Source organism: Convolutriloba macropyga, chromosome 9 (genome assembly GCF_964194025.1).
Source record: "Convolutriloba macropyga chromosome 9, txConMacr16.3, whole genome shotgun sequence".
Classification (NCBI taxonomy): domain Eukaryota; kingdom Metazoa; phylum Xenacoelomorpha; order Acoela; family Convolutidae; genus Convolutriloba; species Convolutriloba macropyga.
The window spans coordinates 63,747,838-63,759,908 of record NC_134476.1 but is presented as its reverse complement, the minus strand read 5'-3'; the positions used below and the strand labels follow the sequence as shown (position 1 = coordinate 63,759,908).

Genomic DNA, 12,071 nt, shown 5'->3' with positions numbered 1-12,071 from the left:
ATAAAAGTGTTCTATGAGGTTTGAATACTCAAAAGAAAAAGCCTACAACACCTGGTGTTCCCAAGCGGTCACCCATCCAAGTACTAACCAGGCCCAATGTTGCTTAACTTCGGTGATCGGACGAGAACCGGTGCATTCAACATGGTATGGTCGTAGGCACTTGCGTAAGTGGGGGCGAATTTATATACAACAGTATTGTATTGTAGTCTTATATTCATATACAGGATCACTTTAACTCGCCGCCTTGCGGTTTGCAAAATAGTCACTTAATACATTGAATTTTAGCCACGTTTGTTTTATAATTTATGCAATTCGTAGCCATACAGTGTATTATGACCAACGCACAAACTTTTTGCTTCCAACCTTCCACAATACAGTGGAACGGCCCCAAAACAAGGGAGAGATGAATTGGGTCCGAGGAACCTGTTCAACCGGACATTGAACCGGAGGCATGACTTCAGTGGGTTTAGGCCGGTACTTTGGAAAATCATAGCTCAATTGCTTTTAGCCTAATTGTTGTGATAAACTTATTAAATAGATAAGTATCAACTCTATTTGATAAGTTTTATTTGAATGCACTCTGCGTTAGCGGAGTGCAGCCTAAAGAATGGAACTGAGCGATTTGCACTAACTTAAAAGTTAGTTTAATAAAGGGAAATTTTACAATTAGTATTGATGTTTCCGAGACAGTTCCAAATACCAAATAAACAGTAAACGCAAGCAGGGGAACTATTAGAATGGCCTTTACAAGTATATGGGGTGTGTTTGGAGCAATGGTTATTGCTGAAATTGTCATTTACAAAAAGTATCCGCGCTCGATGAGGCTTAACTTTTTCGATCACCGAACTTAGTTTTGGCCACCAAATCGTCAATTTTAGTCCGAATTGGCTCAATTTTTGTGGGCATGCTCCACTTGAGCCATAGTTGGGGATAAAATAAAAAAATCTGGCACAGCGATCCATTTTGGACAAAATTTTACCAATTTCCAAAAAAGTATCCGCGCTCGATGAGGCTTAACTTTTTCGATCACCGAGGCTTTTTGAGGCTCTAAAATGTGTAAATATCGAATAAAAGTATTCTATGAGGTTTGAATACTCAAAAGAAAAAGCCTACAACACCTGGTGTTCCCAAGCGGTCACCCATCCAAGTACTAACCAGGCCCAATGCTGCTTAACTTCGGTGATCGGACGAGAACCGGTGCATTCAACATGGTATGGTCGTAGGCATTTGCGTAAGTGGGGGCGAATTTATATACAACAGTATTGTATTGTAGTCTTATATTCATATACAGGATCACTTTAACTCGCCGCCTTGCGGTTTGCAAAATAGTCACTTAATACATGCAATTTTAGCCACGTTTGTGTTATAATTTATGCAATTCGTAGCCATACAGTGTATTATGACCAACGCACAAACTTTTTGCTTCCAACCTTCCACAATACAGTGGAACGGCCCCAAAACAAGGGAGAGATGAATTGGGTCCCAGGAACCTGTTCAACCGGACATTGAACCGGAGGCATGACTTCAGTGGGTTTAGGCCGGTACTTGGGAAAATCATAGATCAATTGCTTTTAGCCTAATTGTTGTGATAAACTTATTAAATAGGTAAGTATCAACTCTATTTGATAAGTTTTATTTGAATGCACTCTGCGTTAGCGGAGTGCAGCCGAAAGAATGGAACTGAGCGATTTGCACTAACTTAAAAGTTAGTTTAATAAAGGGAAATTTTACAATTAGTATTGATGTTTCCGAGACAGTTCCAAATACCAAATATACAGTAAACGCAAGCAGGGGAACTATTAGAATGGCTTTTACAAGTATATGGGGTGTGTTTGGAGCAATGGTTATTGCTGAAATTGTCATTTACAAAAAGTATCCGCGCTCGATGAGTCTTAACTTTTTCGATCACCGAACTTAGTTTTGGCCACCAAATCGTCAATTTTAGTCCGAAATGGCTCATTTTTTGTGGGCATGCTCCACTTGAGCCATAATTGGGGATAAATTAAAAAAAATCTGGCACAGCGAACCATTTTGGACAAGTTTTCACCAATTTCCAAAAAAATAACCGCGCTCGATGAGGCTTAACTTTTTCGATCACCGAACTTTGTTTTGGCCACCAAATCGTCAATTTTAGTCCGAATTGGCTCATTTTTTGTGGGCATGCTCCAATTGAGCCATAGTTGGGGATAAAATAAAAAAAACTTGGCACAGCGAACTATTTTGGACAAGTTTTTACCAATTTCCAAAAAAGTATCCGCGCTCGATGAGGCTTAACTTTTTCGATCACCGAGGCTTTTTGAGGCTCTAAAATGTGTAAATATCGAATAAAAGTATTCTATGAGGTTTGAATACTCAAAAGAAAAAGCCTACAACACCTGGTGTTCCCAAGCGGTCACCCATCCAAGTACTAACCAGGCCCAATGTTGCTTAACTTCGGTGATCGGACGAGAACCGGTGCATTCAACATGGTATGGTCGTAGGAATTTGCGTAAGTGGGGGCGAATTTATGTACAACAGTATTGTATTGTATTCTTATATTCATATACAGGATCACTTTAACTCACAAACTTTTTGCTTCCAACCTTCCACAATACAGTGGAACGGCCCCAAAACAAGGGAGAGATGAATTGGGTCCGAGGAACCTGTTCAAATGGACATTGAACCGGAGGCATGACTTCAGTGGGTTTAGGCCGGTACTTGGGAAAATCATAGCTCAATTGCTTTTAGCCTAATTGTTGTGATAAACTTATTAAATAGGTAAGTATTAACTCTATTTGATAAGTTTTATTTGAATGCACTCTGCGTTAGCGGAGTGCAGCCTAAAGAATGGAACTCAGCGATTTGCACTAACTTAAAAGTTAGTTTAATAAAGGGAAATTTTACAATTAGTTTTGATGTTTCAGAGACAGTTCCAAATACCAAATATACAGTAAACGCAAGCAGGGAACTATTAGAATGGCCTTTACAAGTATATGGGGTGTGTTTGGAGCAATGGTTATTGCTGAAATTGTCATTTACAAAAAGTATCCGCGCTCGATGAGGCTTAACTTTTTCGATCACCGAACTTAGTTTTGGCCACCAAATCGTCAATTTTAGTCCGAAATGGCTCATTTTTTGTGGGCATGCTCCACTTGAGCCATAGTTGGGGATAAATTAAAAAAATCTGGCACAGCGAACCATTTTGGACAAGTTTTCACCAATTTCCAAAAAAGTAACCGCGCTCGATGAGGCTTAACTTTTCGATCACCGAACTTTGTTTTGGCCACCAAATCGTCAATTTTAGTCCGAATTGGCTCATTTTTTGTGGGCATGCTCCACTTGAGCCATAGTTGGGGATAAAATAAAAAAATTTGGCACAGCGAACCATTTTGGACAAGTTTTTACCAATTTCCAAAAAAGTATCCGCGCTCGATGAGGCTTAACTTTTTCGATCACCGAGGCTTTTTGAGGCTCTAAAATGTGTAAATATCGAATAAAAGTATTCTATGAGGTTTGAATACTCAAAAGAAAAAGCCTACAACACCTGGTGTTCCCAAGCGGTCACCCATCCAAGTACTAACCAGGCCCAATGTTGCTTAACTTCGGTGATCGGACGAGAACCGGTGCATTCAACATGGTATGGTCGTAGGCATTTGCGTAAGTGGCGGCGAATTTATGTACAACAGTATTGTATTGTAGTCTTATATTCATATACAGGATCACTTTAACTCACAAACTTTTTGCTTCCAACCTTCCACAATACAGTGGAACGGCCCCAAAACAAGGGAGAGATGAATTGGGTCCGAGGAACCTGTTCAAATGGACATTGAACCGGAGGCATGACTTCAGTGGGTTTAGGCCGGTACTTGGGAAAATCATAGCTCAATTGCTTTTAGCCTAATTGTTGTGATAAACTTATTAAATAGGTAAGTATTAACTCTATTTGATAAGTTTTATTTGAATGCACTCTGCGTTAGCGGAGTGCAGCCTAAAGAATGGAACTCAGCGATTTGCACTAACTTAAAAGTTAGTTTAATAAAGGGAAATTTTACAATTAGTTTTGATGTTTCAGAGACAGTTCCAAATACCAAATATACAGTAAACGCAAGCAGGGAACTATTAGAATGGCCTTTACAAGTATATGGGGTGTGTTTGGAGCAATGGTTATTGCTGAAATTGTCATTTACAAAAAGTATCCGCGCTCGATGAGGCTTAACTTTTTCGATCACCGAACTTAGTTTTGGCCACCAAATCGTCAATTTTAGTCCGAAATGGCTCATTTTTTGTGGGCATGCTCCACTTGAGCCATAGTTGGGGATAAATTAAAAAAATCTGGCACAGCGAACCATTTTGGACAAGTTTTCACCAATTTCCAAAAAAGTAACCGCGCTCGATGAGGCTTAACTTTTCGATCACCGAACTTTGTTTTGGCCACCAAATCGTCAATTTTAGTCCGAATTGGCTCATTTTTTGTGGGCATGCTCCACTTGAGCCATAGTTGGGGATAAAATAAAAAAATTTGGCACAGCGAACCATTTTGGACAAGTTTTTACCAATTTCCAAAAAAGTATCCGCGCTCGATGAGGCTTAACTTTTTCGATCACCGAGGCTTTTTGAGGCTCTAAAATGTGTAAATATCGAATAAAAGTATTCTATGAGGTTTGAATACTCAAAAGAAAAAGCCTACAACACCTGGTGTTCCCAAGCGGTCACCCATCCAAGTACTAACCAGGCCCAATGTTGCTTAACTTCGGTGATCGGACGAGAACCGGTGCATTCAACATGGTATGGTCGTAGGCATTTGCGTAAGTGGCGGCGAATTTATGTACAACAGTATTGTATTGTAGTCTTATATTCATATACAGGATCACTTTAACTCACAAACTTTTTGCTTCCAACCTTCCACAATACAGTGGAACGGCCCCAAAACAAGGGAGAGATGAATTGGGTCCGAGGAACCTGTTCAAATGGACATTGAACCGGAGGCATGACTTCAGTGGGTTTAGGCCGGTACTTGGGAAAATCATAGCTCAATTGCTTTTAGCCTAATTGTTGTGATAAACTTATTAAATAGGTAAGTATTAACTCTATTTGATAAGTTTTATTTGAATGCACTCTGCGTTAGCGGAGTGCAGCCTAAAGAATGGAACTCAGCGATTTGCACTAACTTAAAAGTTAGTTTAATAAAGGGAAATTTTACAATTAGTATTGATGTTTCCGAGACAGTTCCAAATACCAAATATACAGTAAAAGCAAGCAGGGGAACTATTAGAATGGCCTTTACAAGTATATGGGGTGTGTTTGGAGCAATGGTTATTGCTGAAATTGTCATTTACAAAAAGTATCCGCGCTCGATGAGTCTTAACTTTTTCGATCACCGAACTTAGTTTTGGCCACCAAATCGTCAATTTTAGTCCGAAATGGCTCATTTTTTGTGGGCATGCTCCACTTGAGCCATAGTTGGGGATAAAATAAAAAAAATTGGCACAGCGAACCGTTTTGAACAAATTTTCACCAATTTCCAAAAAAGTATCCGCGCTCGATGAGGCTTAACTTTTTCGATCATCGAACTTTGTTTTGGCCACCAAATCGTCAATTTTAGTCCGAATTTGCTCATTTTTTGTGGGCATGCTCCACTTGAGCCATAGTTGGGGATAAAATAAAAAAAATTTGGCACAGCGAACCATTTTGGACAAGTTTTTACCAATTTCCAAAAAAGTATCCGCGCTCGATGAGGCTTAACTTTTTCGATCACCGAGGCTTTTTGAGGCTCTAAAATGTGTAAATATCGAATAAAAGTATTCTATGAGGTTTGAATACTCAAAAGAAAAAGCCTACAACACCTGGTGTTCCCAAGCGGTCACCCATCCAAGTACTAACCAGGCCCAATGTTGCTTAACTTCGGTGATCGGACGAGAACCGGTGCATTCAACATGGTATGGTCGTAGGCATTTGCGTAAGTGGGGGCGAATTTATGTACAACAGTATTGTATTGTAGTCTTATATTCATATACAGGATCACTTTAACTCGCCGCCTTGCGGTTTGCAAAATAGTCACTTAATACATTGAATTTTAGCCACGTTTGTGTTATAATTTATGCAATTCGTAGCCATACAGTGTATTATGACCAACGCACAAACTTTTTGCTTCCAACCTTCCACAATACAGTGGAACGGCCCCAAAACAAGGGAGAGATGAATTGGGTCCGAGGAACCTGTTCAACCGGACATTGAACCGGAGGCATGACTTCAGTGGGTTTAGGCCGGTACTTGGGAAAATCATAGCTCAATTGCTTTTAGCCTAATTGTTGTGATAAACTTATTAAATAGGTAGGTATCAACTCTATTTGATAAGTTTTATTTGAATGCACTCTGCGTTAGCGGAGTGCAGCCTAAAGAATGGAACTGAGCGATTTGCACTAACTTAAAAGTTAGTTTAATAAAGGGAAATTTTACAATTAGTATTGATGTTTCCGAGACAGTTCCAAATACCAAATAAACAGTAAACGCAAGCAGGGGAACTATTAGAATGGCCTTTACAAGTATATGGGGTGTGTTTGGAGCAATGGTTATTGCTGAAATTGTCATTTACAAAAAGTATCCGCGCTCGATGAGGCTTAACTTTTTCGATCACCGAACTTAGTTTTGGCCACCAAATCGTCAATTTTAGTCCGAAATGGCTCATTTTTTGTGGGCATGCTCCACTTGAGCCATAGTTGGGGATAAAATAAAAAAATCTGGCACAGCGAACCATTTTGGACAAGTTTTCACCAATTTCCAAAAAGGTATCCGCGCTCGATGAGGCTTAACTTTTTCGATCACCGAACTTTGTTTTGGCCACCAAATCGTCAATTTTAGTCCGAATTGGCTCATTTTTTGTGGGCATGCTCCACTTGAGCCATAGTTGGGGATAAAATAAAAAAAAACTGGCACAGCGAACCATTTTGGACAAGTTTTTACCAATTTCCAAAAAAGTATCCGCGCTCGATGAGGCTTAACTTTTTCGATCACCGAGGCTTTTTGAGGCTCTAAAATGTGTAAATATCGAATAAAAGTATTCTATGGGGTTTGAATACTCAAAAGAAAAAGCCTACAACACCTGGTGTTCCCAAGCGGTCACCCATCCAAGTACTAACCAGGCCCAATGTTGCTTAACTTCGGTGATCGGACGAGAACCGGTGCATTCAACATGGTATGGTCGTAGGCATTTGCGTAAGTGGGGGCGAATTTATATACAACAGTATTGTATTGTAGTCTTATATTCATATACAGGATCACTTTAACTCGCCGCCTTGCGGTTTGCAAAATAGTCACTTAATACATGCAATTTTAGCCACGTTTGTGTTATAATTTATGCAATTCGTAGCCATACAGTGTATTATGACCAACGCACAAACTTTTTGCTTCCAACCTTCCACAATACAGTGGATCGGCCCCAAAACAAGGGAGATATGAATTGGGTCCGAGGAACCTGTTCAACCGGACATTGAACCGGAGGCATGACTTCAGTGGGTTTAGGCCGGTACTTGGGAAAATCATAGCTCAATTGCTTTTAGCCTAATTGTTGTGATAAACTTATTAAATAGGTAAGTATCAACTCTGTTTGATAAGTTTTATTTGAATGCACTCTGCGTTAGCGGAGTGCAGCCTAAAGAATGGAACTGAGCGATTTGCACTAACTTAAAAGTTAGTTTAATAAAGGGAAATTTTACAATTAGTATTGATGTTTCCGAGACAGTTCCAAATACCAAATATACAGTAAACGCAAGCAGGGGAACTATTAGAATGGCCTTTACAAGTATATGGGGTGTGTTTGGAGCAATGGTTATTGCTGAAATTGTCATTTACAAAAAGTATCCGCGCTCGATGAGGCTTAACCTTTTCGATCACCGAACTTAGTTTTGGCCACCAAATCGTCAATTTTAGTCCGAAATGGCTCATTTTTTGTTGGCATTCTCCACCTGAGCCATAGTTGGGGATAAAATAAAAAAATCTGGCACAGCGAACCATTTTGGACAAGTTTTCACCAATTTCCAAAAAAGTATCCGCGCTCGATGAGGCTTAACTTTTTCGATCACCGAACTTTGTTTTGGCCACCAAATCGTCAATTTTAGTCCGAATTGGCTCATTTTTTGTGGGCATGCTCCACTTGAGCCATAGTTGGGGATAAAATAAAAAAAATCTGGCACAGCGAACCATTTTGGACAAGTTTTTACCAATTTCCAAAAAAGTATCCGCGCTCGATGAGGCTTAACTTTTTCGATCACCGAGGCTTTTTGAGGCTCTAAAATGTGTAAATATCGAATAAAAGTATTCTATGGGGTTTGAATACTCAAAAGAAAAAGCCTACAACACCTGGTGTTCCCAAGCGGTCACCCATCCAAGTACTAACCAGGCCCAATGTTGCTTAACTTCGGTGATCGGACGAGAACCGGTGCATTCAACATGGTATGGTCGTAGGCATTTGCGTAAGTGGGGGCGAATTTATATACAACAGTATTGTATTGTAGTCTTATATTCATATACAGGATCACTTTAACTCGCCGCCTTGCGGTTTGCAAAATAGTCACTTAATACATGCAATTTTAGCCACGTTTGTGTTATAATTTATGCAATTCGTAGCCATACAGTGTATTATGACCAACGCACAAACTTTCTGCTTCCAACCTTCCACAATACAGTGGATCGGCCCCAAAACAAGGGAGATATGAATTGGGTCCGAGGAACCTGTTCAACCGGACATTGAACCGGAGGCATGACTTCAGTGGGTTTAGGCCGGTACTTGGGAAAATCATAGCTCAATTGCTTTTAGCCTAATTGTTGTGATAAACTTATTAAATAGGTAAGTATCAACTCTGTTTGATAAGTTTTATTTGAATGCACTCTGCGTTAGCGGAGTGCAGCCTAAAGAATGGAAATGAGCGATTTGCACTAACTTAAAAGTTAGTTTAATAAAGGGAAATTTTACAATTAGTATTGATGTTTCCGAGACAGTTCCAAATACCAAATATACAGTAAACGCAAGCAGGGGAACTATTAGAATGGCCTTTACAAGTATATGGGGTGTGTTTGGAGCAATGGTTATTGCTGAAATTGTCATTTACAAAAAGTATCCGCGCTCGATGAGGCTTAACCTTTTCGATCACCGAACTTAGTTTTGGCCACCAAATCGTCAATTTTAGTCCGAAATGGCTCATTTTTTGTTGGCATTCTCCACTTGAGCCATAGTTGGGGATAAAATAAAAAAATCTGGCACAGCGAACCATTTTGGACAAGTTTTCACCAATTTCCAAAAAAGTATCCGCGCTCGATGAGGCTTAACTTTTTCGATCACCGAACTTTGTTTTGGCCACCAAATCGTCAATTTTAGTCCGAATTGGCTCATTTTTTGTGGGCATAGTCCACTTGAGCCATTGTTGGGGATAAAATAAAAAAAAACTGGCACAGCGAACCATTTTGGACAAGTTTTTACCAATTTCCAAAAAAGTATCCGCGCTCGATGAGGCTTAACTTTTTCGATCACCGAGGCTTTTTGAGGCTCTAAAATGTGTAAATATCGAATAAAAGTTTTCTATGAGGTTTGAATACTCAAAAGAAAAAGCCTACAACACCTGGTGTTCCCAAGCGGTCACCCATCCAAGTACTAACCAGGCCCAATGTTGCTTAACTTCGGTGATCGGACGAGAACCGGTGCATTCAACATGGTATGGTCGTAGGCATTTGCGTAAGTGGGGGCGAATTTATATACAACAGTATTGTATTGTAGTCTTATATTCATATACAGGATCACTTTAACTCGCCGCCTTGCGGTTTGCAAAATAGTCACTTAATACATGCAATTTTAGCCACGTTTGTGTTATAATTTATGCAATTCGTAGCCATGCAGTGTATTATGACCAACGCACAAACTTTTTGCTTCCAACCCTCCAAAATACAGTGGAACGGCCCCAGAACAAGGGAGAGATGAATTGGGTCCGAGGAACCTGTTCAACCGGACATTGAACCGGAGGCATGACTTCAGTGGGTTTAGGCCGGTACTTGGGAAAATCATAGCTCAATTGCTTTTAGCCTAATTGTTGTGATAAACTTATTAAATAGGTAAGTATCAACTCTGTTTGATAAGTTTTATTTGAATGCACTCTGCGTTAGCGGAGTGCAGCCTAAAGAATGGAACTGAGCGATTTGCACTAACTTAAAAGTTAGTTTAATAAAGGGAAATTTTACAATTAGTATTGATGTTTCCGAGACAGTTCCAAATACCAAATATACAGTAAACGCAAGCAGGGGAACTATTAGAATGGCCTTTACAAGTATATGGGGTGTGTTTGGAGCAATGGTTATTGCTGAAATTGTCATTTACAAAAAGTATCCGCGCTCGATGAGGCTTAACTTTTTCGATCACCGAACTTAGTTTTGGCCACCAAATCGTCAATTTTAGTCCGAAATGGCTCATCTTTTGTTGGCATGCTCCACTTGAGCCATAGTTGGGGATAAAATAAAAAAATCTGGCACAGCGAACCATTTTGGACAAGTTTTTACCAATTTCCAAAAAAGTATCCGCGCTCGATGAGGCTTAACTTTTTCGATTACCGAGGCTTTTTGAGGCTCTAAAATGTGTAAATATCGAATAAAATTATTCTATGAGGTTTGAATACTCAAAAGAAAAAGCCTACAACACCTGGTGTTCCCAAGCGGTCACCCATCCAAGTACTAACCAGGCCCAATGTTGCTTAACTTCGGTGATCGGACGAGAACCGGTGCATTCAACATGGTATGGTCGTAGGCATTTGCGTAAGTGGGGGCGAATTTATATACAACAGTATTGTATTGTAGTCTTATATTCATATACAGGATCACTTTAACTCGCCGCCTTGCGGTTTGCAAAATAGTCACTTAATACATGCAATTTTAGCCACGTTTGTGTTATAATTTATGCAATTCGTAGCCATACAGTGTATTATGACCAACGCACAAACTTTTTGCTTCCAACCTTCCACAATACAGTGGAACGGCCCCAAAACAAGGGAGAGATGATTTGGGTCCGAGGAACCTGTTCAACCGGACATTGAACCGGAGGCATGACTTCAGTGGGTTTAGGCCGGTACTTGGGAAAATCATAGCTCAATTGCTTTTAGCCTAATTGTTGTGATAAACTTATTAAATAGGTAAGTATCAACTCTATTTGATAAGTTCTATTTGAATGCATTCTGCGTTAGCGGAGTGCAGCCTAAAGAATGGAACTGAGCGATTTGCACTAACTTAAAAGTTAGTTTAATAAAGGGAAATTTTACAATTAGTATTGATGTTTCCGAGACAGTTCCAAATACCAAATATACAGTAAACGCAAGCAGGGGAACTATTAGAATGGCCTTTACAAGTATATGGGGTGTGTTTGGAGCAATGGTTATTGCTGAAATTGTCATTTACAAAAAGTATCCGCGCTCGATGAGGCTTAACTTTTTCGATCACCGAACTTAGTTTTGGCCACCAAATCGTCAATTTTAGTCCGAAATGGCTCATCTTTTGTTGGCATGCTCCACTTGAGCCATAGTTGGGGATAAAATAAAAAAATCTGGCACAGCGAACCATTTTGGACAAGTTTTTACCAATTTCCAAAAAAGTATCCGCGCTCGATGAGGCTTAACTTTTTCGATTACCGAGGCTTTTTGAGGCTCTAAAATGTGTAAATATCGAATAAAATTATTCTATGAGGTTTGAATACTCAAAAGAAAAAGCCTACAACACCTGGTGTTCCCAAGCGGTCACCCATCCAAGTACTAACCAGGCCCAATGTTGCTTAACTTCGGTGATCGGACGAGAACCGGTGCATTCAACATGGTATGGTCGTAGGCATTTGCGTAAGTGGGGGCGAATTTATATACAACAGTATTGTATTGTAGTCTTATATTCATATACAGGATCACTTTAACTCGCCGCCTTGCGGTTTGCAAAATAGTCACTTAATACATGCAATTTTAGCCACGTTTGTGTTATAATTTATGCAATTCGTAGCCATACAGTGTATTATGACCAACGCACAAACTTTTTGCTTCCAACCTTCCACAATACAGTGGAACGGCCCCAAAACAAGG

At 39.8% G+C, this 12,071-nt stretch overlaps 11 non-coding genes across 11 annotated transcripts; all 11 read right to left on the bottom strand.

Moving 5' to 3' along the window:
- Positions 1-39: 39 nt before the first annotated feature.
- Positions 40-158, bottom strand: LOC142346648 (5S ribosomal RNA). The gene has a single exon (XR_012759695.1). It is a non-coding gene; the product is annotated as a 5S ribosomal RNA (ribosomal RNA).
- A 948-nt stretch (positions 159-1,106) lies between these two features.
- LOC142346930 (5S ribosomal RNA) lies at positions 1,107-1,225 on the bottom strand. Its single transcript, XR_012759964.1, has one exon. It is a non-coding gene; the product is annotated as a 5S ribosomal RNA (ribosomal RNA).
- A 1,138-nt stretch (positions 1,226-2,363) lies between these two features.
- LOC142346981 (5S ribosomal RNA) lies at positions 2,364-2,482 on the bottom strand. Its single transcript, XR_012760012.1, has one exon. It is a non-coding gene; the product is annotated as a 5S ribosomal RNA (ribosomal RNA).
- A 1,029-nt stretch (positions 2,483-3,511) lies between these two features.
- On the bottom strand, positions 3,512-3,630 carry LOC142346646 (5S ribosomal RNA). The gene has a single exon (XR_012759694.1). It is a non-coding gene; the product is annotated as a 5S ribosomal RNA (ribosomal RNA).
- Positions 3,631-4,659: 1,029 nt separating this feature from the next.
- Positions 4,660-4,778, bottom strand: LOC142346645 (5S ribosomal RNA). Its single transcript, XR_012759693.1, has one exon. It is a non-coding gene; the product is annotated as a 5S ribosomal RNA (ribosomal RNA).
- Positions 4,779-5,810: 1,032 nt separating this feature from the next.
- Positions 5,811-5,929, bottom strand: LOC142346643 (5S ribosomal RNA). Its single transcript, XR_012759691.1, has one exon. It is a non-coding gene; the product is annotated as a 5S ribosomal RNA (ribosomal RNA).
- Positions 5,930-7,066: 1,137 nt separating this feature from the next.
- On the bottom strand, positions 7,067-7,185 carry LOC142346642 (5S ribosomal RNA). The gene has a single exon (XR_012759690.1). It is a non-coding gene; the product is annotated as a 5S ribosomal RNA (ribosomal RNA).
- Positions 7,186-8,322: 1,137 nt separating this feature from the next.
- On the bottom strand, positions 8,323-8,441 carry LOC142346641 (5S ribosomal RNA). The gene has a single exon (XR_012759689.1). It is a non-coding gene; the product is annotated as a 5S ribosomal RNA (ribosomal RNA).
- Positions 8,442-9,578: 1,137 nt separating this feature from the next.
- On the bottom strand, positions 9,579-9,697 carry LOC142346640 (5S ribosomal RNA). Its single transcript, XR_012759688.1, has one exon. It is a non-coding gene; the product is annotated as a 5S ribosomal RNA (ribosomal RNA).
- A 948-nt stretch (positions 9,698-10,645) lies between these two features.
- LOC142346639 (5S ribosomal RNA) lies at positions 10,646-10,764 on the bottom strand. The gene has a single exon (XR_012759687.1). It is a non-coding gene; the product is annotated as a 5S ribosomal RNA (ribosomal RNA).
- Positions 10,765-11,712: 948 nt separating this feature from the next.
- On the bottom strand, positions 11,713-11,831 carry LOC142346638 (5S ribosomal RNA). The gene has a single exon (XR_012759686.1). It is a non-coding gene; the product is annotated as a 5S ribosomal RNA (ribosomal RNA).
- Positions 11,832-12,071: the final 240 nt, after the last annotated feature.